The 26427-nt window shown below is 38.0% G+C and overlaps 1 protein-coding gene across 7 annotated transcripts in view; it reads left to right on the forward strand.

Moving 5' to 3' along the window:
• KCNIP4 (potassium voltage-gated channel interacting protein 4) overlaps positions 1-26427 on the forward strand; it is a 433458-nt gene that overhangs the window by 120171 nt on the left and 286860 nt on the right. The window lies entirely within an intron of this gene.

Genomic DNA, 26427 nt, shown 5'->3' on the forward strand with positions numbered 1-26427 from the left:
CCAAGTTATGCACACAAAATGTTAGGAAATAGCGGCATTAAGACTAAGACTATGTCAGCCTTAGGCGATATAATGCAGTTCTTAACTGTGTGTGTACTTTTCCTTGAGCCATTGTACACAGTAACTTGGAGTAGAGTATACTTAGAGTAGAAATTTGGATACAAACTGTAATAAATACTACTTTAGAGTACACAGACTCTTTGGTTGTCCAGGTTTTGTTCATTTTATAGGGAGGTTCTATTGTAGACAGATTTTGTGCAGTGATTCTCAAAGACAGTAAAATGGCAGATAAAATTCGATGTAGATTAATGTGAAGGGGTACATTCTGGGAAAAATGAGCCTTATGGCTCAATGGATAGGTGGTAAGCTTACCATTACCCATCATGAATGAAACCCTGGGACTGATAAACCTGTGAAACACTAAAGGGTAAGTGTAAAAAGCCCTGCATGAGTTCAGGGGGACGAGCTGGGCAAGCACTTGGAAAAAAAATCTGTTGGGAGTCACTAACTAGAAAAACTAGTATATGTGAGAAATCCCCTGAGATGAAAATAGTCTGTGGCTAGGAAAGTGTTCATATTCAATACGCATGTCCTGCTTCCCTGGGCATGCACTAACAGCTGCTGCTGAAGACAGGATATTGTGCTAGATGGGTCTGTAGTCTGAACCAATGCAATCATTCTTATGTTTTTGCGTCAAAACAAACTTCTCTGCCGTTAGGATAATATCACTGCTTCCAAGGATTGCATAGTATTGCAGTTTGAGTTGTAAGCCCTGCCTGTTCTTACAAAGCGTTCCTGACTGAATCATCTTTTCTGAGCTCTTTTCTCCAGTCACCAGAAGCGTAAAGCAGGTAGCTTGCGTGGACTTACAAACCAAATATTAAGTCAACTGAAACATAATTCAGCTGTAAATCACTCTAGAAAAAAAAATAAGAATCATTGCATGTGCTTTTTTTAGTATCTTGGGTTTGGTAGGTTTCATATATGGAATAGCCTTTGAATAAGATCTAGTACCTTTATAACTATATGCCCCTGCCTCTGCACACACACACCCTGCACAGACACACACACCACACACACACACACCCCTGCCCCCCTCCCCCCACCCCCTCCAAGTGAAAATAATGCTCTTAATCTGTTGTCGCATAGTATTGGCTATGAATGAGAATATGAATGATTATGTTTGAAGACCTAATGCAATTCCACAAGACTAGCCTTAAAGTCTATTTTCCACCCCCCTCAGGCAATTTTACTGTTTGTCCTGAAAAGGGATTAGAAACTTGCTGATGGAAGAAAAGATGAGTATGTAATAGCTAAAGCAGGAATAACTAGGGAAGGTGGATTCATTCTATCTGTAGTAGTGTGAACAGATGATCGTTCAAATGAAGGTATTGAAACATATAATGAAACCCCCTGTATTTTGAGATCTGCTTCATAGTTTTATTTGTGGCTGTTAGGTGAAAGGTGGAAGTTAAGAATAAAAATGAGAAACCCTGACAATCTAATTCACCCAAGTATGACAATAGAGGCATATGCTTTTAAATTACTGCAGTAATAGTACATAATTTAACTTCTAGTTTAATGAATGGCACTCTCTTCAAAACTGGGATGACCACATGCTCATATTTACAGTCTGCAAGGGCGATCTTGGATGTGATCTTGTATTAACAAAAAATATTTTTCTCATTTAATAGTTCAGTTTTTGAATTTGGTAAGAACATTGAAGATAGATGTCAGCCAATTCAGTACCATGTTTGGATAGTAAAGTGGAATCTGGAAAATGGCAGTAATACATTGCCATAGAAATATGTGGGCACTGAACGACGTGCTAACAGCACTTCAGCCTTTACCTGGTTATTCTGTGTGACTGGCTCTGATACAGCTGAGTAGAAACAACAGAACTAGTAAAACAATGCTGCTTTGTGGCTATGGCGAAAGCCAGCCTTATGCCCTGTTAGGCTGAAGTCACCTGTTTATGTGTGAAAATATAGTGACATCATCCATCACACACTGCTGTTCTCTTTCCCAATGTGGTATGGTGGCCTTTACTTGCTTTAAGGAGTTTTCAGACTATATGTATTTTAAAAATTTATCATTTACATGTATAATCTAATTCATTCACATTCTACTTGCAGATTTTTTTGTCTCTGAATTTGTTTATACGTTTACTAAATAGTGACATGCTTTGTGTGATACTGAACTCTTCATTTGCCTCTTGCTTCTTCATAATGACAGCCTATCAGGGAAGACAATGTAATTCACTTCAGTATCTCTTTCAATTCCAATATTGAAATACTTATTTTGCAGTAATTAAAAGAACAAACAAACAAACCAACCAACAACTACCTGTAAGGGAGCTCCTGAACCTTCCACTGCAACAAGCTGTGCAAGTTAGACCAGTTGGTTTTCTAAACATTAACTAAACTACTAGCTATAGATTCTGTTGAGTGCTAATTTACCTTTTTGTATTTTTAGCTGAAGTCAGTAGTATGGTGCAAGTATGCTTATGCTTTGACATTTATACAAGGATCACTCCACCAAAGTACTGCAAAAAATTTGAAGATTATGTTTTCCAAATATCTTTTCAAAGCTACAGCAGGTACTTTGGGACACCCTGTGTTCCCGTTACTACCCTTCAGTATTAAACTGTAACACGTCATTGTTGCTGCATGTGAAGTTCTACTTTAAATAATATTGATACCATAATTTTACACATGAAATTTTGTCATTAATGTGTCTTCAGAATACATCATCTTAAAATAAGCAGGTACAGTAGTATTGGGGGTGTGTGTGTCAAGTAGGCTCTTTAGTTTCCAAACTGGTTGTAACTTGATTTACCCTCTTGAACTTTTCATAGAGTGCCCATCTAGGCAGTGTAATTAAATTTAAATATAAATTAAAATGTCTGGGGTAGGGAAAAAATTCTGTTTTCATCAGCAAACGTACTTCATTAATTTAGGAAATTGATTAAATCTGGAATGAGGTATTAAATTTTGTGTCTCCTTTAGTCTGCTTTTTATTGGCAGATTTCTTCAGTGGTTTTTTTAATCCTTTCTGTGAGGCATGTGATTAAAATCAAACAGCATTTAGTATTTGTGATGTGCAGGCCTTTCTGTATACAGCCATAGTAAACTTCAGTTAATTTCAGGAAAAATAAGTGGAAGTGGGTCATTTTTATTTGATTTATGGTAGTATTTTTAAAGGTCAGCAGAAGATCGATTCCTTAGTCAATTCTGAAAATAGGAATTAGGCTTTATGTCATTTACTCCTTAAATGTTTGTCTGTATAGTCTTCAGTCTAGCAGCTATGTTTCATTATGGTAGTTGGAAAAGAATTCCTTAAAAATCCTCAGTCAGATTTTCTTCTCAGATGAGTCCCTTGGGACAGGGACATGACGTGAGGTGAGGTCTCTGGTTTCTGCAGCGCTTGAGAGAGCAGAGTTGTTGGTCAAATGTGGTATTGACGTGCACTCGGATGAATCGGTGAAAAAAAATTCAAGTTTGTTTTTAATCAATTAGAGTGTGTATAGTAACTGCTAATGTTGATGAATATAGATTATGCTGGATTATGGAAAAATTATGAATTTTACATTTATAAATTATATTCAAACTGTAAAAGTACACCCATTAAAAAAAAAAACCAAAAAAAACCAAAAAAAACCAAAAAACAAACAAACCAAAACAACAAAACTCTTAAATAACTGTTCTTTGTTTTCACTTGCAAGTTTTAAATGCCCTCATAATCGGGTATCTCTCAGGTACAGCCAGTGCTCTTAACTGACTCACTCACTAGCAGTGATGCATCTGGAACCTGTGACAGTAAAATCTGTAGAATTTTCTGCAGAAAATAAATCTGAAATTAAATTCTGTAGATGTGAGTCTAATGATTATATATACTTAGTTACCCCAAAGTATCATGTGTTTCCAGACAAACAAATATCACCAATGATAATCTGCACTTGAATTGCTGTACTGTGGTCAAGCACAACTTTTGTAAACCTCTTCCATTATCACTTCAGGGAAGGAATTAAAATGTAAGAGAAATCTGAGGAATTGTCTCCATGTGCAGATTTAATTCAAATTAAGTAAAACTGCACTGCAACATTTCAGAAAAATCAGTGCTGAAGTGACCTTATTTTAATTTAGCATAATTTATTTCTCAAGGAAATTAAACCAAAGTCTATTTTAATTCTGAATGAACAGGCTCAACAGAGACTGAATTAATTTTAACTATTCCACCTTACTGATTAATTAAAATTAAACTTTCCTAAGTAGCCTGTGTGCACAGCTCCTCAAGATACCTGAAAAGGCAACAGGGCTTTTTATTGAGGACAAGAAGATTTTTAATTTCGTCAGTCAGCTAATAACTTTTAAAAATGCAACCAAACAAAGAAAATTAGATGCAAATTAATGCTAAAGAGAAGGGAAAATATAAAATAAGACATTAAGAAGAACCTACCTGAAGTAAAACAGTTGCACATAACCAGGAGTGTTAGGGTGAGGAGAGAAGATGGAGGGGAAAGAAGAATGTGGGTGACACCAGTATATAAAAATGTGCATATATACACAGCAACATAGATCTCTGTTACTGTGTTCCAGGATCAGCCTTGGTATAAAGCCACTGGCAAGCCTGCAGTCTTAAGAGAGTCTGGACTGAGAGAAATAGGGGACAGCATGGTGTCATGTCTTAAATTTCAGCAATTTGAAGCGGTAAGATTGAAGGCAAGATTATCAAACTTACGATTTTCTAAAATACAGTGTAGAAATATTGATTCCTTCAAAAACAGACTGGTTTTTGAGCTCACAGCGTTACGGCAGTAACTGAAATGCAAGTCAGGGAAGGCTGAAGTGCTGGCGGTGGCTGAGAGCCACCGCTCCCCTTCGGTTTGACATGTCTGCTGCCTTGCCCCTGGTCTGGGTGTTCCATGGCGGTGCAGCCTTCTCCCTCTTGCCGCAAGTCGGTGGATCTGAGTGCTGCCGCGTGCCCCGTGCCCATGTTCGCAGCACTCTGAAACTCTAATGCTGAGTGACAGATGTGGATGGGAACAGCAGGGCATTCCTGCCCCTGTGAAGACTTACCAGATGAAGTGCTTGAAGCTCCTCAAATAACTGCTGTAGTCTATTGTGAGAAACTAATTGAATTGTATATATTGCTTACAGGAAGTTCTGGACTGATCTATTGAATGACTTACCTGTTGTCTGTCCAGTATCACACTGTGTCAGTAATTGAGATGTCACCGATGTCACCCTGTTGAGACAGTGTAGGAATAAGGCCAGTTATTTCATGATTACTCTGCTGAAATGTTTTTATGGATGAAGTTATACCATATAGCAAAAGATGTTCATTTTCGTTAGGGAGGAAAGTGCCCTCCAAAAAGTGACAGTTTGCCTAAATACTCATCTTGACACTGTAAACAGGCAATTTGCAATGTGACCCCCGACATTTTTTTTTTAAGAGTATGAATAATAATTTACCTCCTGTCTTAACAGGTGGAGTTTATCAGTGAAGAAAGTAAGTACCCTGTAATAACAGAAAATAGTGTCTAGAATTTTCAGGGCTTTTCTATTGACTGTTTAATTCAATATCAGAAGGACATTTATTTAAATGCATATATTTAAGCACGTGATTTTACCTCTATTGCTACTGATCAAAGTAAGCAAATTTAGGTTTGAGAAGATATGGGTTGTTTTTCTATTACAGCTTACCTGTAAGATAAATGGGCACTGTCTCGTGTGTATGAGTATGCGAACAAAAAATATGAATCTGTTATAGACTACTTTTTTACACTACTCTTTTCAAGCACTGCAATATTTTAGCTTATATTCTGTATTATTAGTTTTTTACGTTTAGCTAATCTGCATCAAATATCAGGTCTGGAGTCCCAAAGTAGTATTGCAAAGTATTGTGACACAACTACTTAAAAATATCACCAAAGTATACACCTGCAGATGAGGCGTTCCACACTTACATAGATTAAGGCACTTGGACACTGTGACCACCTGTATACCTTCCTGGAGGTGCGTGGGCAACTGAAAAGTGTGACAGGGCAAAGGATAAGAGGCAGAAATGTTTGCACCAGTGATTCAACATCATGAAGTACAGATCTTGGAGAGCCTGTGGATCTGGGAGCTGTAAAAGCGGATGTACAATGCTGGAGCTTTAGCAGTTTCAGACACAGAGGAGATGAATTCGAAGGAAGAAGCCTTAAAGACAGATGTAATTGAATCTAGAGGGCATGGGAAAGGCGATGACTGGTGGAATATATCATATCCTGCTTCGTGTTTCTGCCCACTTACGTGCTAAAGCAGTATGAAAGACCCTCACCGCACTTACAGATCCCTGCAGATTGAATATGTTATTAGAAGCACTGCTGGGAGTCAGTAGTTAGGAGGCTAAGTAGTGCTTAGTTTAGATTTTCTGAATTATCTCTTTCCATTTAAGCATCACTTACGTTGGCTCTTCCCAGTGGGATGGGTTTGAGCTGGCAAAACTGATCCAGTATACTAAGGTTTCAAATGATTTTTCTTGACGTTCACAGTGGTTTATTCAGGTAGTGCAGACACCTGTTTACATACAGTTAAGTGCTTTGTCTTTTGCTATTTTCTACTAAGTCCTTTTTAGCCTAGACGATCCAGGATGTCTTGTAGTACTTAAATGTATGAACCCCATTTTAAGTTCCGTATGTTTGCTTTTTAATTCTTCAATACTTTTGTAATAATTCTAAATGTTTTGCTTGCCTTTTTTTTTTTTTTTTTAAAGTGCTGCTAAGCTTATGTTTTCTTAGAAGTACAAATTACAAGACTATGATTCCATTTTTCAGTCTGTAGTGAGTTCAGCCTCCTATGGTGAGATAAAGTTGGTTTTCCTACCTGCCTCATGCAAAGTTGGCTGTGTTGTTTCTCCTGCCTGCTGTCTTGCATCATTTCATACCCCGGTCACTCTGTTTGCTGTGGTACTTCTGCTGTTCTTGCACTAACCCTCCACTGAGTATCGTAAACAGATGTTGCTAGCTTCATTATTCATCCTCTTTTTCTGAGCACTTATGAATGTGCTGAACATTTGGAGCTTCACCATAGGAACTCCTCCTTTGTAACCTTCCTCTGCTGTGATATGTGACCAGGTACTTCTCCATTTCCTGCCTTTGTCCTTTTTTTATTTTATTTTTTTTTTTACCCTGTCTGTCAATATTACCCAAGTCATCTTTATGTTTTGCTGTTACTTTGTCAAGAGTTGCAGATAAGAGAGAACAGAGTGACACTAACATGTTAAAGATCAGCTGTCTCCATAAACTACCAAATCAAAATCAAGAGGTCATACGTATCCTGAAGGGAACTGATGCCACAAGACCTGCTTTGAGAGATCAGTGTTCTTGTATCCAGTCCACTCTGTGCCACTCATTTAAATACATTAAAGCTCTTCATAATTTTTTAACCTTTTATCTTTCCTTTCTACTGGAATAACAAGGTATTAAAACACATTGTGAAGGCACAACATATCTGTGTAAGCCACTGTGAATGTCTCCTAAACACACAATATGAAGAAAAATTAATCTCTCGGTCCAGTGCTTTGGGAGACACAATGATGTCTTGCGAAGATTCATCTACAGATGCTACTGGTAGTCAAAGATCTGTTATTCTAAAACAAAGCACAGTTGACTAGCTAGAATGCAAAACTGTGATTTGAGATTTTTGTTCCACCATGAATTCCCTGACAAGGACAAGTTGTTTATTCAACCCATGGGTAAGTACATTGGGACTCTGGTGCCTACATTCTGCTGAAGTCCAAGAAAACATTGACAGAACTGCTGCCTGTACTTTGATCCTTTGCAGTCCTGGCGCAGAAGTCATTCTGGTAGAATTAAGTAGCTTTGTATCTGTCCTATGGTGTAGGATTAAAGACTTAGCATCCCAGCACTGGATTCTTGAGAAGCCCAATCAAGAACATATGTCAAAAACATGCAAATGCATAAGTGCAGTAGCACTGGACTCTATACAAATCAAAGTTGCCAGGACAACTTTTTCAGAAGAAAAAGATAAGCTACTTTTAGTAAGTTTCTATAGCAATCACAGCCTTTCCTCATCCCGGCCAGGGGCTGGAATACTTCTTCTCAGAAGGGCACCTTCCACATAGACTCTTCTTTTTAGTACCCCATTTATTAACCTTTTCTTCTCTCGGGCAGTCTGTTGCACGGTGTCCTGTCTCCTAGTGACACAAAAACCCATGTTGAGGCTACTAAAAATTCATCGTGTAATTTGTTGAAGATTTTTTTTTTCTCATCACTGCCTTCCCAGGCTGAGAGCAGTAGCTGTTAGAAATTGAGTGCTTAAATTACATGGCAAACTACGATAAATTTCCAGGCATAGAACTGTACCAACTGCTGAAGTAAACTACTCTTTTTTTCATTTAAGTCTGTTGTAAAAATGCAATCCAACGTCCTGAATCCCAGATGGATGTTTATAAAATTTAATCTGTTTAACTCTGAAAATGGGGGGTGGGGGGTAGGAATTACATGTCCTGAAAGTGAGTTGTCAAACTTACATTTAGGTCATTGCTTTTAGAAGAAAATTTTTACTAGGGTGTGTATTTTTTGTTAAATCTTGGTTTGAACAAGTCCATTATGCTACATCATAATTTGAAAAATAAATTGCAAGAAAAATGAGAAAATGTGAATAATTCTGCCCCTCCCTCGAGATTTTAACTAGTCAACTCTAGAACTGATGGTAAATTGGGGGGTGTTGTTTGGTTGGGGTTTTTTTTTTGTTTGTTTGTTTTAATTTTACAGTGCTGCTGACAAAAGGGCATCAACCTCACACTAATGCCTGTGAATGCTCCTTTGCTTTTCATGCAGTCACAGATGTCCTTCAGGTGTCAGTAACTGTTATGCTGCAGACTGGGGTTCCAGAAAGCAAAGGTGCTTTGACGCTACAAGTAAAAGGGAAAAGATGAAGTGTGTGAGCCCTAACTCAAGATCTGCATTTTTGACATTTCCCTCTATAGATATGCAGTACTCAACTGTAGTGGGAAAAAACCCTAAAAAATCCGGGGGTCTATTTTTCCTACAAAGGCCATATATTCCCTTTTTTTTGTTGTGTGTATTTCTCAGTGCTCTTAGGAGCATATGATTATGGTGTTGGTTTCTGTTGTATTTTTTTTTTCCCTTGTGTCAAGCTGTAGAGTGATGATAAGATGACAGGTTGCTCTTACTCTCAAACATCTAATTAGCAAGCACCAAGTAAGAGAAATGTTTCCAAAAAACAAAGAGTAGGCCCCAAATGGATGTCAATTACTGACACACAAGGCATGTAAGCTGTCAAAACTGATGATCATTTTTCTGTGTCATCTCCCACGATGTACAACAGGGGTTTGCTCCTAGAAACTCAGCTTCTGTATGTTATAGAAAAAAGTGGTTCAGTGATAGAAAATGGTGTAACTTGGTTTTCATTTTTTCCCCCTCAACTTTCTGAATTAAAAGTTTATTTTCTTTTGTGCTAATTTATTTCTGCCTTCATTAGGTAAATCTGTATTGGGGAAAAAATACAGGAAGTTTAATAAAGTGCAGAGTAGAAAAAATGCAAAGAATGTATCTTAAAGGTGTGCTTCGAATGTACTTTAAGGTGTGCTTAGAATGTCAGACTGGAATGTCTCCAACTTTTTATAGGCTGTGGAATCGGTTGTGTATGTACTGATGGGAATCCTCAGGCCTGGGGTTTCTTTAATCATCTTACCAATTTCTCAAACTCTCTATTAAAGATTTTATTCCAAGATATATTGGATTTTCTTGTGTAATACTGTTCTGAGTCAATGGGAGGAGAAAAATTAAATGTGAGGTACTCTCTCTTCAGATTTCCCTGCACCCAAATTCTGAAGATTCTGTAGCTGGCGCTCTATTTTCTCGAGATATCTAATAAATACATAATAAATATGTCAAGTATCTGTTTAATTTCTGCAGGTCCTGTGTAGTGCTACCTATATCTTCAAAAGCTTATTTCGCTGCACTAGACCTCCACCTCCTGGTTACTGCTCAGTTAAGAAATAGAACTGAACTCAGAATGTAAAAAAAAAAAACATACCACAAGAAAAGGTTCAGAGTATATCCAAACAGCCTGTTTTCTGAATGGCCTTTAAGGATTCTGCTGAGGTATTGAGTATTGTAGAAATATATTAATATGCTTTCACCTCAAAAATATATTTTCTTGAAGAGACTGTTCAGTTTCCACATTGTTTGTTTGTTTGGTTTTTTCTGATGTTTAAATAGAAATGAAGGACTCAATCCTTCACCATTCTGCCCTTTGCTTCTGGGTGGTTTAACTTCAGCATCTCTCTGTTACCTGAAAAGCTCTTCGCATTTCTTACCCTTTTGTTCTCTTGCCCCTGCAATGCAAGCAGTTACCGTCTGACTGAGAAAAGGTTTGCTTTGCTCTCTAACACAGCAATGGCTGTTCGTGTCTCTCTTGCATTTGTTATTAGTCATACGTTAAGTTCACATATTCCTTTGCTAGCACCTGCAAACCAGGAGTTTAATCTCCTGACTCCTCACCACTTTCCTCTTGCTCCTATGGGCTTGTACAGCTCTGACCACTTAGAATAAACATCTTGCTTGCTTCCAGGTTGCTGTCCCAAGCAGTACTGTTCAGTGGTCTGGGCTGGAATGGCAATCATGCAAGTGACCCTCTTGTTAGAATCTTTCAGAATGCTCCTTCTCAATGAAGTAGTTTGGACATAAGTGATGAAAGATGGTATGTATGAAGCATTAGCTAGGTCAAATTATGGTGTTTTATTGTAGAGGGTTAATAAAATCAGCAATGTTAGCACTTTTTTTTGTCTGTTACTGTTGAGTTTTGGCTTTCAGTCTTTTTGACATAATGGGAAGGATGTGTTTCTGCTTCGTGACCCGTTTTCTGTATTTTCCTGTTTAGTACAAAGAGCATTTTCATTCTGACAGCTTGATTGTGAACTAAGGGATGCTTTTTTCTTGACAAAATCTTATTTGGGGTCTTCTACTGGCCTTTGCTTTGTCTTAAATCACAGTCTGATCTGTCGTTAGAACGTAACTCAAATGTGTGAAACTAATTCTGTAGACTTCAAGAGCACAGATAGACAAGTTGTTTACTTATTTCTGCTCTTTAGTTCTTATACTATATGCTTTTCTTTGATAAAATCTTATAGCTCATGCTGAGCTAACTTGAAACTGTTGGAGCCACCTACTTCAGGATCAGCTGGTGTCACTATGCTACTTTGTCCCCACCATGTCTTTGTAGGAAAAAAAAAAAAAAGCTTCTGCACACTCTGCAGTTCTTTCCCATCTCTACAGAAGTTGCATTTCATTCTTTCATTTATGAGAATTATTCTTGTTTGCCTCATAAATTTCATTCTTGGTACTAAGTGCTATTTGGAAATCACTCCAAGCCAAGCAGCCTTACAGTAGCTGCCTCCATTCTGCTTTTTGAGTAATCCTCACTGGGTAACTGGAAGCACTGTAGATGCTTCTCAGGTGTTTATGTCAACTCTCTCAAAGATTGGTTGTCTGTTTTTTTTCTATCCCTTAATTTACAAGCCATCCTCATTTACCTTTCTGAAAAGCCTGGTATAAACAACTGGTCTTTTTGTGAATCCTTTGAAAGTCAACAGGCTTGGGCTTTTTGCCAGTTTTTAATTGAGGCCAATTACTCCTCTGAGTTTTGAGTAAAGGAACTTGCTTCTCTGTTGATAAAAAGCAAGATAGAGAATGCATTAGGGCTTCTAGCAGCTTTCAAAGCAGAAAGGTCGATAAAAGTGCTTTGGGAGTGTCCGTCTTGTCATGCAGAGTGGAGGGAAATCTACTTGGAAGATGTGAAGGCAGAAGAGAATAAAAATGTAATCTGGATGGGAAACAGCTTTGAAGGTTTTAAGTAAAAAAGACTACAGTCTCATTCCTACTGCCACCTGAAACGGGAGTTTCTTTTTGCATCATATTTTTTTGAACCTTTCAGAGAATAAATGCTGCCTACCCTTTTTTCTAGAAAACAGAGTGCACTGCTAGCTTCACAGGCTGGGTGTTTCTACAGACTCCTAGGAAGAAAGTAACCCTATTACATTTAACAGCATCTCAGGGAAGGTGTCAAGTTGTCTTCTGAATGTGATAAAATATAAGAGTTATTCCTGCCTGTGTCAAGAAATTGTTATCTGTAGCTCAGTTCGGCAACAAGAAAACTCTGGTTCTGCTGTCTTGAGGAATCAGTGTCTGTTGTGAGATCCCCAGTATTAATAATTTCATCAGGAAAAGATACTTTTATTCCCAAACAAGCTAACTCTATGCAGAATCACATTATATCAAGACAATGATTGTCATATAAAATTGGATGTGGAACTTAGCAATAGTAGTCTGACAATAATGTAAGAATGTGGTGTTTACGGGGAAAAAAATAAAACTGGGAACAAAAGATTTCCAAGGAGTTTTCTGTAGCAAGGCAAAGTAGTCTAAATCCATAGAAAAAGTGCTGAAGTTTCTGTGACCTGCTCATGGTTATTGCTGTGTAATGGTGTTATTGCTTAACTAACATGTTATTACTAAGATACTAATTTTTGCATGGAATTTTCTTTAATGGATCTGAAATCCAAAAGAACAAACAATCCAAATGTGAAGTCTACAATAAACTACAAAATTTGCTATTTTCCTGCTGATTAAACAATGCTTCCTGGGCGAGGGAAATCCCGGGGGAAAATTCAGAATAATTCTCAATTTTTTTCATGAGGTTTCACAATCTCTGCTAAATTAGAACTTTTAAGTAGTTCTAATACAACTTACTTTAAACCAAATTTACATTTTTTAGAAAACAGGCACCCTAATTTGTCAAGGTGTCTTCCACACTCCATGAAGCCCACAGAGGACATTAAGGTTAATGAGGGCACCATTTGAAGCATTTAATTAATTGAGTAGATGTTATGGTCATATCTATATGGTGAACTGTACATCTGTTCCCAGAATGCTAGCAGTGTGATTATAAGAATAACCTGAATTACTATATCCTTGCACTTTGAGGTGACTGTTGCTTTTTCAAAGTTTTAGTCTGCTTATATACTTTCTCCCCTCTAAATCTCTGCTTCCCCTATGCCATTTGGACCTATGCCATTTGCCTGCTTAGCCTTCCGAGCTAATACACACATTAATCAACTGTGCTGCAAGGGAACTTAATTGCATCTAGCCGTGATGACATTCGTTCTGGGTGTACAGTATAGATTAAGAATAACTCAAACTTTGACCATCACTGCTGTAAAGCCTATGCTTGATACTACCATGTAGCGATTATGTGAACAGGTTGGCGCAGGATCCAGTTGTTCTGTCAGCTATCAAACCACAGTCGTTTAGAAACAGGCACGGAATAAAGATTGGAGGCAGCAGGTGTTACTCAGTTCAAGTGTAAGTTCGTGTTTAGTTAGTAAATAAAAATATACAATTCTCCTGTATTATTTTATTTCTTAGGACTGTGAGTATCATTCTCCCTATTTCCTCAGACATGCTGAACTACTTTATAGTGCCTCTAAGAAGGGGCTCAAAATAGTTATGATGATTTACCCGTTTATTCCCAAGTGGTTTTTTTCTGACAAAATCTTTCCAGTGATGTTTCTTTACTTCTCACTTGAGATCTAGAGACGGAGAAAGCAAGGGCTGCAGGAAAATGTCTGGAAGTATTTAGTTAGTAGCCACAAAATAAAATTTCTTATATATTTTAAGAAAAGAGAAAAAGTATTTTTTGAGAAATACTTTTGAGTATTCTAGACAATGATTTTCAGTTTGGGCATATGTTACAAAAGGCATCACAAATTATTTCAACCACAACCTGCAAATACAAAACTAATACAAGTAAGTTATAATACATTGTAAGGTAAAACTTGTTATTCTTGCCAGACCTACTAATGGGACATCATAAAAAAGTTTCAAGGAAAAATATGAAGAGGGTCCTGAAGCTCAAGTCTTGTAAGCAAATAAGTTATTTTTAAAGTGAAAGAATAGGAATTATATGCCAAGGGGAACAGATGGCTCTTCATGTTGACCTGAAAAATGTCAGGGAACTGTGATAGAAGAATTTATTGCTTGTTTTGGAGACACAGAAAATAACAACAGATTTTCAGAAGCACGGGAAACAAAGTGGCTATTAAGTCTGATAGCAAAAAGCACAAGAAAGTGAATGATCTGGTGTACTTCCTGGGCAGAATCTCTAAATATAAGGGGGTTGTTGTACTAATTTTTTTTTTAAGCAGAAAGATAATTCCAAAGTAGAAATTGTTCTAGTTATGAATGAAATCCTATGAATTTTCATGAGAGTGCACTGAAGGAACATCCAGGAGAACAATGATTTATTAAGATAAAGGAAAACAGAAAATTTTGTAACTGCCCTGAAGTTATAAAGTGGATCTGCTCTGAAGAGAAGAGCCATTCAAGAATGAAGTCGGAAAGTCCATGGGAAGGCTTGCTCTGTTGAAGCAAGACCTATGCACTAATAAACTTGTGAAGCAAATTACAACCCTGTGGTTGAACGGTTACTTTGCAGGCTGGAATAGAATAGTAGGTAGGGCTTTGGACTGAAGGATGGCCAAACTTGAGTGGGATCTTTTTTTTTTTCTTTCTTTTTTTTTTTTTTTTTTTAAGGAGTGCCTTGGTCAGCTGCAGCAGATGATTAACAGTGAGCCCCATCACTTTGTGAACTGATCTTTGAGAATGTAAAAACCACATAGGAACAGATACTCAGGCATTTTGTTTTGTTACTGCTGATTTCACTGCCATGTTTTTAGGTTTCTGTCCAGGTTCCGACTGCTCAGTGGGTGCTGTATATACTACTGATTAACAATTAAAATAATAATCTTCATTGCTCCTGAGTGAAATATTAACTTGCATTTTCACCGGCAAAAAAATTCTCTGTATCCTTCCCATATTAAATATTGTGTATTAAGATTAGATATACCATTTAAACTGTCCTAATAAATTAAGCATCCTAATACATCCTGGTTGAGGTAAGTAAATAGTTAACGCCATGACTCTGTGAACAGGAAAACTTCAGTAAATACTAGAAGAAATTACGAGCAATAGCCAGATTTCCTGGGGCAGATCTCAGATTTTTAAGGGGTAAAAGATTATTTTACCCCCATGCCCCAATTCCAGGTTGGTTTAGATGTAAAATTTGGTTTTAATGTCAAGATTTGCTAAACATCTACTTATTTTCTAACACTCATAATCTTTGAATAGCCTAGGGCACTCTTCGTATACTGCTGTTTCTTTTTGCCCCTTCATCAGTGGGTACAGCTATGATGGACGTAAACCTGTGCAGTATCTTTCTGGAAGGGATTTTGGGGCACAGATGCTTGGATTTGGTTGCCAGCCAAGACTCTGGGTGAGTTGGGATGGAGGCTGCAGATAAGAGTAGGTTCAGAGAGACCCAGCCTCCATGGAGATACTTCCCCTGGTGTTAGCTGATCTCCTCAATCCTGAATTCAGTTGGATTGAAAGCCTGTGCTCCTCAGGTACTGGAGAAAGAAGCTTCTTGGAAGACTACTGTTACTTTACTTGCAGAGTTTTTCTTCCTCTAATCACTACCCATGGTTGCTTTGATGAGGGACACAGAGAAGACTGTTCGCTCCTTCTAACTGCAGTTATATAAATATAGATATAATTTTCAGCCGCCTCTCCTTTTTCTCTTAATTAATCTTTAATGGAAAATTAAGTTTACTTCTTGCATGCCTGCATTTCTCTCTGCGGAGCCTTTATGTTAAAATATATACCAGTGAATGATGGCTCAGTAATACAGGCTAATACTGTTTTCGCTCATTTAAATTTTCCCCTATATTCTCATATTACTATGCAAAATAGGGCAGAGGGACCATATATCATGAAGATAAACCTGTCAGAGCAACTCAAAGATAGCCTTTTATGGGAAAAAACCCCACCTGTTATTAAAGTAATAGATACGCAAAGCCCTATTAAGTGGTTTTACAGAAATGGCTGTAATACAGTCAGGCCTAGTTTGTCTGTATTTTGGACAATTTCTATATGGCTGTAGCTTGCATGTAGGATATTTTTGCAATGAAGCTTGAAATTTTTTTCCTTCTGCTTTTAAGCATTCTGGTTTTATTCTTTCAGCTGGTGAAATGGGTCAGAGGGTAGCTGCTCAGCTTCCCGTTTCCTTGGACCTGGTATTGCCTTCTGTTAGTACATGGCACAGTACAGCCAAGGAACTGTCTTCACTTGTTTATCCTTAAAGAAGTTAAATAATAGTGTGTAAATATCAGGAAGTATGTGTGTTTATATTGTCCAACAATTTGGTTTGGAGCGAATTATTTCAAGTCTTGTTCTGTTGAACTCAGCGGTTTCAAACTTACGTGCACTGGGTATCACAGTGCAGCAGGGGCTGTATGTTCTGTCCTTTTCGGTTTTTCTCTTCCTTGTGTGTATGGCTGCCTTTAGGCATAAGATTACTAGAAACAGCTTTGCATTTTTATATACAATTGTTCTGTTGGCAACTTTACTTTTCTGTGCTTGAGTAGGGAGAGTGATCAATGTGTGGCGTGTTCAGCATGGCAGACTCACGGTTTGTGGCCAGCTTGTGCTTCCGTAGCTGCCATTGGAGTTGTGTGGTTCGTGACTCTTCTAGTCGGTTTGTCATGGCAGGCCTTTTGCTTTCATAGCATGTAAGACCAAAATACATACACACATTGGTATGTGCACATACTCTAATACAAATCTCAGAACAATATACATCAGCATTTTGGGTCTATAAAAGACAAACTACCATTTTTTTCCTTATTCTTATAGAAAAGGCCAAAACAATTTTGGAAGGTTTTTCTTGACCTCAGAAAATTATTGAGAAAAATGCTGTCCTGTGTGTTTTGTTTTCTGTTTTTCTTGAATCAGTTATAGTTTGGACTGCTAACTGCCAACAGTGTAATCTTTATAAATGTACTCCCTTCCACCTTTGGTCTGCTGAGATTGGAAGAAGAGTTCCAGAAGGGCATACCTCATACCTCACAAAAAACCCCAAACAAACAAACAAAAAAAACCCCAACCAAAACCCCCAAACAACAACAACCCCCCCCATTAACCTAAGAAACTTTTGGCTAGGGTTTGTCTGTGTGTGTGTTTTTACTTTTTTTAAATTTTAATTTTATTTTTTTATTAAGCACTGCAGCACTTTGTCCTTTCTAGGCATTCCCTAATAAAACATGAGGAACTATTTTTCCCATTTTCTCCTTTAGGAACTTTGTTTTAATTGATAAAGAAAAATGAAACCTGAGGGTTCACTGAGGCTATATTTTGGCTTTCCTGATGTTTTAGTTTTTTAGCAGATAAAGACCCAGAGAATTCATCTCCTTCTTGGAGCTTTGAGGTAAGATTACTGTCTGTGCTTGTTGGAGCAGAAAACACAACTTAAAAATTTATGAGCCTTTTTTTTTTATATATTTTTTTTTATTTTTGCATCAGTGACTTTTAACATGACTTTTTCAGAGTCCTGTTTTGGCAGCCACTTTGTCCATGGTGAATCATAAACTGTAAGATCAGGTCTGTTAATTACTTAGCAGTCAGTTTTGAAAAAGCATGTTATTCCTGTCAAACTCCATATAAAAAAATGATGTCTTATTATCCTTTAGTAGTCTTATTTCTGAATCTCAGTCATGCTGCAATAGTCTGTGTGTGTGTCTATAGCCATACAGACAGATACAATACTTTATACATTGCACATGTTACATCTGTAAAATTTGCTGGTAAGAAAAGCAAGCACAGATGCTGTAATAGAAAATATCCTGTGAAATGACTTCTTGAATTCTTTCCTCACATTTAGCAGCTGGTTCAGCAGCAATAGTGATTTCTCCTCCTAGAACTCCCAGAAAGCTCTGTTAAGAGGCAGAAACAATGTGCAATACCCAAGTAGGATAAGAATCACTTCACAGGACTTAAAATGACAGCATCTGCTAGATCAGTGCTTGCAAAAGCAGCAAACTGCAGAACCCCCTTGAGCCAGTTTTGACTGGGAAATGTAGATTAGCTTTGCATGAATGGACTTATTTTTCAAACTAGGATTTTATTTTTTTTTATGGAAGTTGCAAGTGTTACTGAGGATTATCCAAGTTTATCAAGTCTAAGATAATAGTATTAATAATTACATTTTAAAATCCTCTGATAATTTCAGTGACTTCTCAGAGCATTTATCATTTCAGACTTCGTGATGCATGCTTCTGAGTAACGTTAAAGGCTTCATCTACAAGAATGAGGCAATTGCACTGTTTTCACTGTGGCCGAGTTTTCATCTCTGAAGAGAAAGTTGATTTAACAAATGGGTCAATTTGCATCTGTCTCTTCATCATGGGTATAGTATTTTCCTCAATATTTCAGAACTCTGTCATCCTTAATTGCTCCACTGATCTTGTGTGACTTACACAAGGAACAAAATGTACACCTGCTATCTAGGAGGCTGGCTATATCTAAGAGGAGTTTTTATAATATATGCAGATGTCCTGTTAACACTGGAAAATATTCAGCAAAGTAGGCTGCTTGGTTGCTTTGGGGTATTTAGTCCCGAAGTTTGAGTAGTCTTTGTACAGAAAGTTTTGATGTTATCTCGGATGCAAACTAGTATTCGAGACCGACAGACCTCTGCTGAGCTGGTCAAAAGAACAATTTGGCCTTCTAGGAAGGAATCAAACCCAATGCCTTTCTGCAATGAGAAGGATCAAGTGACCTCCCTCTGCCTCTCTGGGGTGGAAGGTGGGCTGTCATGGCTCTGCCCTGGTGTTACAGGCACAGAGGATACTCTCCTACCCCCTTGACTTTCAGCTTTGCTCTTAGTTTTTCTTTTTTCAATACTTAGCTGAAACACCATTTATTTACTGTCTTGACTTGAAGACATTTTTCTTCCTTGTCCATCTAGTGATCAGCATGGTCTAAGACAGAAAATGTCCTTTTTACTACAGTTAGTCATTTCAGCGTGGCACCTACTGCATTTGCTGTGCCCTTGTAAGATCTGGTAGGACTCAGGACAACCCCTTAGATGGTACTGAGAAAAGGAGACTCAAGTTCCCCTGGTTTCTCCTGTTCTTGGCATCTCCTAAGGATCTTTAGAATGCTCTTCCATCTTCACATATAGCTAATCCACACACATTTCCCAGTATCAGAATTACACATTATGGGTGATTTAACTAAGCTGATTTTCCAGCAATGGAAGAAGAGGTTGAGAGGGTTAAAAGCTTTCAAAGGGTCGAGAAGGTAGTGGTGGAAAAAGGGTGAATGTGACATCAGCAAAACAGCACCAGATGCTGAAACTAAGGTAAGGATGAAAATATATGAAAGGAAAAAAAAAAAAAAGTAGAAAGAAATAAAAGCGGAGAAAGCAAGCAATACAGAAAACGGGTCCAAGTCTGATTTTTCAGTTGAATAAAAAAAGCAAACTTGCACTTTTTTTGCTGTTGTATGACTGTGCCCAGAAATCCATACTTGTAGAGACATGGCCCTCCATACTGAAGAATGCTCTCTTCCATTTGAACTACTGTGTCTGTTTTAATAAGTAGTGCAGGTGAACAGGTTAGTTGTTATTTGGTCATTCACCTGGACTCATGAGTTGAAATCTTCACCGGCTTTCACTTTTATGCAAAGGCTTATTGTAGCAAGAGTTCCTACAGAGTTTCAGCAGCCTCTTCTGTCTAGTACTGCAGGGTGTGCTTTCTGCAGCCCCATTAATAACTTTCTGCACATGCTGGAGTTAAAAGTCAGAAGAATTTTTGAAGTAAAAAGCAACGTTGAAATCAGAAAAACTTGGAATAACTTTCATCTTCAAACCCCTGTTGCAAAAATGGCCCTTTACTTTTAAGAGGATAATAATACGTCTCCTTGGGTTTTCAAGCTAATCATCAGGCCTATGTGGGTTACATAAGCTTTCTTGAGAGACCTAATAATCCATGGGAGACAACTGCCTGTTGAGATTAATCCTTTTTTTTTTTTTTTAAGCATAAAAATATGAGGCTTTTCTTCTTAAGCCTTACAGTTAGATGTAGGATACATTGAAAAAAGCTCTTGTGGGTTTTGTTTGGTTTTTTTTTTTTTTTTTTTTCAAAGTTAGAAAAGACACTTGCAATTATGGTAATGTGCTCTGGATGGGTTTTTTTCAGGGGGTGAGAGTTGAAATACTAGATTATATACACTTATACCTGCTTGATTAGAGATAAAAATAGTTTCTCCTACTGCTAAACCATTTCATCACACAGCAGTGTCTGCTGGTGCATGTTTTCAAGCTATTAGAGATTCAGAAGTCCATGAATATCACTTCAGGATCGGTTTCCTCACTGGCATCACCTTGTGCATGTCGGTAGATAGAAAATAGTCTTCCTAGGTCCATCACAAACAAATGCCTCTTGTTCATTTTTCCATTCAAGGGAAATTTGTGATCACATTCAGAATTATGGTAGCAAAGTCATCTGCAGCAAGATGAATTAGAAATAATTAATCCGTCAGTTTGTTTTCCTATTACATTTTTGTATACTTAATGCATCTGGTTCAATCCTTTCACTATGGTAAACTAAGCTTTTCTTATTGGTATAGGAGATGTCAGTGTATATATTGCCCTACTTTCAAAGAAATTATTCTTTCTGCCAGTAGGAATCATGCAGGAGGTCTCTCGTGCAGTGAAAAAAAAGATATTTTTTTTTCAGTGTTTGAGATGCCTAAGAAAGGACAGTGAATGCCCTTGAAGGATATGCTTTCAAAACACAGTGTTAACTGCTTAGAAGTTGATACCTTTGGTGTGTTGCAGTCTTAGGAGTGCTCCCACAGTAAATCTACACATTGTCAAAGTAATTTTGGTTTAGATGTTAGTATATTTGGTCAGATGACATTTTTTTAATAAATCGATCAATCACTTGATGGTTTGCTGGTACCAAAGCACAAAGTATGGATCTGGGTTTAGGATAATTCACTATTATCTTCAGGAACAGTAATGGGACCAGTTCATTTTGTTGGATAATTCTGATTGGATTTTATTCTTTCATTTTGTTGGGATTGGTACCAGTAGAGGAATTTACGTGGCTAGGCTAGTGAATGTTTCAGTTCTTCAAATTCTTTCTTTGTGGAAAACATTGGTCTATTTTTCCTTGTGGGATTTAGCTCTTGGACAGCACAATTACAATCATATATCTTTGCTATGAAGGGAGAATTTAGGATTTTATCTGTAACTTTCCATGCATATTTGAATTTATTGTAATTCTACGCTGTTGGTCCACCTGAAACTGTGTGTGGAATCCTGTTTTGACTGTATGAGGGATTTCATGGAAACAGTCATATATTCCATTCTCTGCACTTAATCTGATGGCTGTATTTTAGTATCAGCTTATCACTGTTTGTCTGACATTACAAATAACTATCTCAATGAAAGCAGAACAGCTTAAATGAACTGATTGCAGAAAATATTGAAACTAGTGAGCAATTACTTCAGCATGGCTCTTAACCTAGAGGACAGTTTTGAGGACATATTTAAATTTTGCCACTTTAAAATGAGACCAGTAATTAGTTTACAAGGCCAATGATGCTAAATAGAAACTACAGTATAACCTTGCTACTTGAAATTGTTTATGAAGCTGTCTAGATGTGGAAGTGAATCTTATCAGTGTTCTGGAATTAATTCATTGCTGTTATAGCAAGTGAAGGGTGCAGGTTAGGGGGCTGTAATCAGTGGAATTGGCTGAATTTCCTGAAGGAGAAGGCAGGGTTGAGATGCAGAGAGACTCTAAATGGCTTATGAAGAGCATGCAGTCACTGGTCACGTACAGGGGTAAGGACACTAGGAGGGCTCCAGTAATTCCCCTAGAAGAAGGGAAAAGCAGTTTAGTTGCTCAAACTCCCCATTCACAGTGATGCCATCCTAATATTATATACTACTTCTCCAACTTCATAACTTTGGTTCCCTCGTGGCGCATTTCACAGGACCCAGGAGTTTTATTTGTAGTACTTGTGGTATCTCAGAATCCTGGCATCATGCTGTGGATGGGGAGTTAGGATCTTCTGTACTTCATAGGTATTGGATTTTAGCTGCCACTAGAGTAATTTTAGTTTGGTTTTTTTCCCCCAAAGACTCCTTTCTGTGCAACCTCCTTGCAGCATACCTTATCCCTGCTCAATTTTTGTTTCTAAATCCAGATTATATCTTAATAGTTTGAATGTATCATGAAGAGAAATGGGACGGTTGTAATTTTCTTTTAAGGCAAAGGAAAAAGGAGCTAAACATATTGAAGTTGTCTAACTTTTGCAAACTAATCATGTGTTGTAAGAAATTGTGGATTAAAAAAATTATGATGCAGTCTTGCAATCAGACCTTGGTCTGGCTTCTTTTTGGCAATGTTATATGCTCCAGGATGTATTTTCTCATGCTACAGCAGTCTTTATTGGCTTTTCTAAGCCAGCTATTATCATAACAGCAAACCACCCCAAATGTAGATGCAAGTGAGTGGCTTCCCCAGAGGCACGTTTGTTCTAACAAAACAGACAGCAGAAAACCAGAGGGGAATGTCCGTCAGGGATATCAAACATCTTGCATTTGGAGCAGTACAATCCTCTGAGGAGCAAAAGCCTGCGTTCATGAATACAACCCTGCTTTGGTTTGTATTTACCCACCAGCCAACTCTTCAGTTTTCAAATGTTTTAAGTTTTCATTATATTTATTTTTGCAATGCACTGAAAGTTCTGTGATTCATACTGGCATTTTCAACTTAAAAAATCAATTCAGACTAACTGGATTAGATAATAGTTGTTACTGAAGAGAAGGAATAAAATTTAATTAAGATATGAAATTTAAATCAATGGTAAAGACAAGAACCCACTGACAAAACCAGCCATGGATTTGAATCTGACCTTGCACGTACCTTTTTACAGAGAGAAAAATGTGTGTGTGTGAGAGAATGCTGGGCAGTAGTTGTCTAGACACAATTAATCCTCACTCATGTTGTTTTTTTCTTTTTTTTTCTTCTCTAGGAGCTCCAATGCTTTTATTTAAGTATATGTATAGAAGGAAATAAAACCTCTGTAATTAATTTTCATTTATATAAAGCTGTATACACTATACCTCTTTCCTCACTCCGTTTTCTTGCAGATCTTTCAGATTTGCACAGCAATGTGTACAACGTAACACTAGTGCCAGCTTTGCTTTGTAAATTTAATTTCAAAGTTTTGCTTTGTAAAAATAATTCTTCCGCCCAAAAGAATGGTTCTGCTTATTTCTGAAACAGACTCCATTTCTCAAATATCCTTTAGAAAGTTTTAAAGGACACATGCAAAGGAGCAGATGGAAATCACTAAACTGAAGGAAATTTGATGTTAAAACCAGGCTCCAAGTAGCCTTTGAAATGACTTGTGCTCTTCTACTGTGTGTTCCCTTCTCTACACAGTGACCTTGAGCACTTTCCTAATTTTAGAAAGAACCTAAGCATGGTTTTAAGGTAACGCTGTTTTATTTGTGCTTTGGAACATACTAAAGCGAACCAAGATTTGCAAGACACAGGCTAATGTTGGATCTCATCTACAATGCAAAAAAGAAAGAGGTGTTAGTAACTGCAATATGACCACACTCTTAGACCATGTGTTTGACAAGCCAGTATTTATACTTCCAACATGCCCTTAGTGTTTGCATGCAAGAGAACATCGATACCCTGTTATTACCCAAACAACACTGCAGGCTGTAAAAGTGAAGGAGGCAGAATGATTTCATTTCTGTGAATGCAATAAAATGGATTAAGATCTCCTGATTACATCAGGACTTCAGAGATGCTCTAAAATGGTGGGCACTGGAAATCTTTTAAGTGACTATCAGCTGCTACTGAAGTTTGGTACCAGAAAGAAACATGAAATTTCCTGGGAAAAAATAGTATACGCAAGGCAGGTACAAATCCACACCGATCAGTGATCTGCTACAGCTTTGAGGCCATGGATTTGAACACAGGGATGAATAATGGCATTATTTCACAGAATGGCAGAATGTTTAGGGTTGGAGATCATCATGTCCAACGCCCCAGTAAAGCAGGCTCACCTAGAGCAGGTGGCACAGAATCGCATCCAGGCAGGTTTTGAATGTCTCCAGAGAAGGAGACTCCACAACCTCTCTAGGCAGCCTGTGCCAGTGCTCTGTCACCTTCAGAGTAGTTTTTCTTCATGTTCAGATGGAACTGCTTGTGTTGCGGTTTGTGCCTGTTGCCCCTTGTCCAATTGCTGGGCACCACTGAAAAGAGCCTGGCCCCATCCTACCCTTAAGATATTTGTAGACATTGATAAGATCCCCTCTCACTCTTCTCCAGGCTAAGCAGGCCCAGCTCTATCAGCCTTTCCTCACAAGGGAGGTGCTCCAAAACCCTCATCATCTTCACAGCCCTCTGCTGGACCCTCTCCATTAGTTCCCTGTCTCTCTTGAACTGGGGAGCCCAGAACTGCTGGGCACAGCACTCAAGATGCTGCCTCACCAGGGCAGAGCAGAGGGGCAGGATCACCTCCCTCGACCCGCTGGACACTGTTCTCCTAACGTGCCTCAGGATCCCACTGGCTGCCCTGGCCACAAGGGCACACTGCTGGCTCATGGGCAATTACATAAAGAAGCTGGATTAATCATGTCACAACTTTTTAAATCTTGGTTGCCTGATAGGCACAGTGTCACAGAGGGAGGGATGGCGGGTTTTTTTCTGCTCTTCTCTAGCAATTGGACTGATACCCTCAAACAACATTAAGATGGTTCATAAACTATCAAAAATCACAATAATTTTATGTTACTGTTAAATCAAGTTGTTTGGACTAGTAATGATGATTGGAAATTGGTGGTTATTTAAATCATATGGAAACAAAAGGATTGTTCAAGAAAAACGTATGAATTCAATGAAGGGGAGTCATGTCTAACAGCTTCTGTAATACTTTGAAGGTATCACTGATAGGACAAAGAGAAACTCAGTGGTTGGCAATTCCTTTGATTTTCAAAAAACTAATAATCTTTTACTTTTGGATTACAAGCTCAGATAAAGAACTTGGAATACCAAAAATGATGTTGTGAAGAATAATATAGAAAAAGCATCTTTTCATCCTGAAGTATTATGCAACTTGCCAGGCTTCTGACTGAGCTACTACAAAGATTATTTGCGTGACCTGTTGCTTAAACTTAATTACTCATTTTTAAACTGGCATTAGTGGGATACCAATAAAAATGTCACATTGGTGCTTTTATTGGATCTATACTCAATGACTTTCAGCTGTTAAGAGCCATCCCCTGCTGGGCCTATTGCTTTTAGTAGTGAGTCTCTTGCATCTGTTTGACATAATGTCATCCATCTTTCACATGCCCTTGCTCACATTGTCCTAGCTAAAGGTTCTTTGCTCCCCTAGAGTTATAAATATTAATATAGACAGAAGTGTTCACTGTTGTTCCACCATTGTATGCAGTAAGGAGTGGTATGCACAACCTCAGGCACTCTGCTGCTGGTGGATTTTAACCATTAGTGGCAACAATCACTAATGTTCTTGCAGCTTTTTTGTTCTGAGATGGTTATATTTTAGAAAGTGTTCGTAGTGACTTTCACAGCTTGGTAGTGCTATCACTGAAATGATTCCCAGGTGGCTCCCAGCATTTAGACTTCTCCGCTGGGGGAAGGATGCTCGCCTCCCAGCAGTGGTGGTTCAGTGTATGGACATAGCCGAACAGAATGTGTAGGCACTGTGACACAGTGAAATAAAAAGACTGCTTCAAAATACAGGGCTTTTCCTTTATTACTTCCTTGCTACTGTATTAATATATTAAACGTTAACCAGGAATGTTCTAGATGCTGGGACTTAGTCATCTGTACTGGTATCATGCCCCCTGGGAAGCTTCTGGTTAACTTGTTCTCTCCCCAGGAATTCCTGGACATCATTCAGGGCTTAAAACTTTTCAGAGATCTTTCCCTAATGGCAGTTTATGCACAGTTATGCTATCTTGGAGGATAAGGGAGTTTGCCAACAGAGCCATGAGTTGTCCTGCCATGTCAGTGTGTCAGTACTCAGGGATGTTCCCAGGCATCCTGCAGTTATTAGCATAATTGTACTTTTTCTGACTCTTATGGTGTGGTAGAGAGAGAGTAGAAACTAACACATTTCATCAGTGAGCTTGTCATCATCATATATAATTATAAGTGACCCAACTCCATGTTTAGAAGTGAATTAACGCAGTGTTTTAAATACAGAGGGTGTCGTATTGTGCTCATGTCTGTGCTGTCTGTTATCTGCCTGCTGCTGGTGCATCAGGTGATGTGACTAATATCTGTCAACTGTTGTTTGTTCTTCCGTGCTCTCTCCAGTGAGTGTGCAGTGAAGTATAATACATATTGATCAAAACCTACTGAAAAAAAAACAACTGTGTATGTACACCAGAAAAGGGCTAGTTCTTGTTGGTTTTTTGTTTTTTTGTTTTTTTG

Source organism: Falco punctatus (genome assembly GCF_963210335.1).
Source record: "Falco punctatus genome assembly, chromosome: 1".
NCBI classification, from domain to species: Eukaryota; Metazoa; Chordata; class Aves; order Falconiformes; family Falconidae; genus Falco; species Falco punctatus.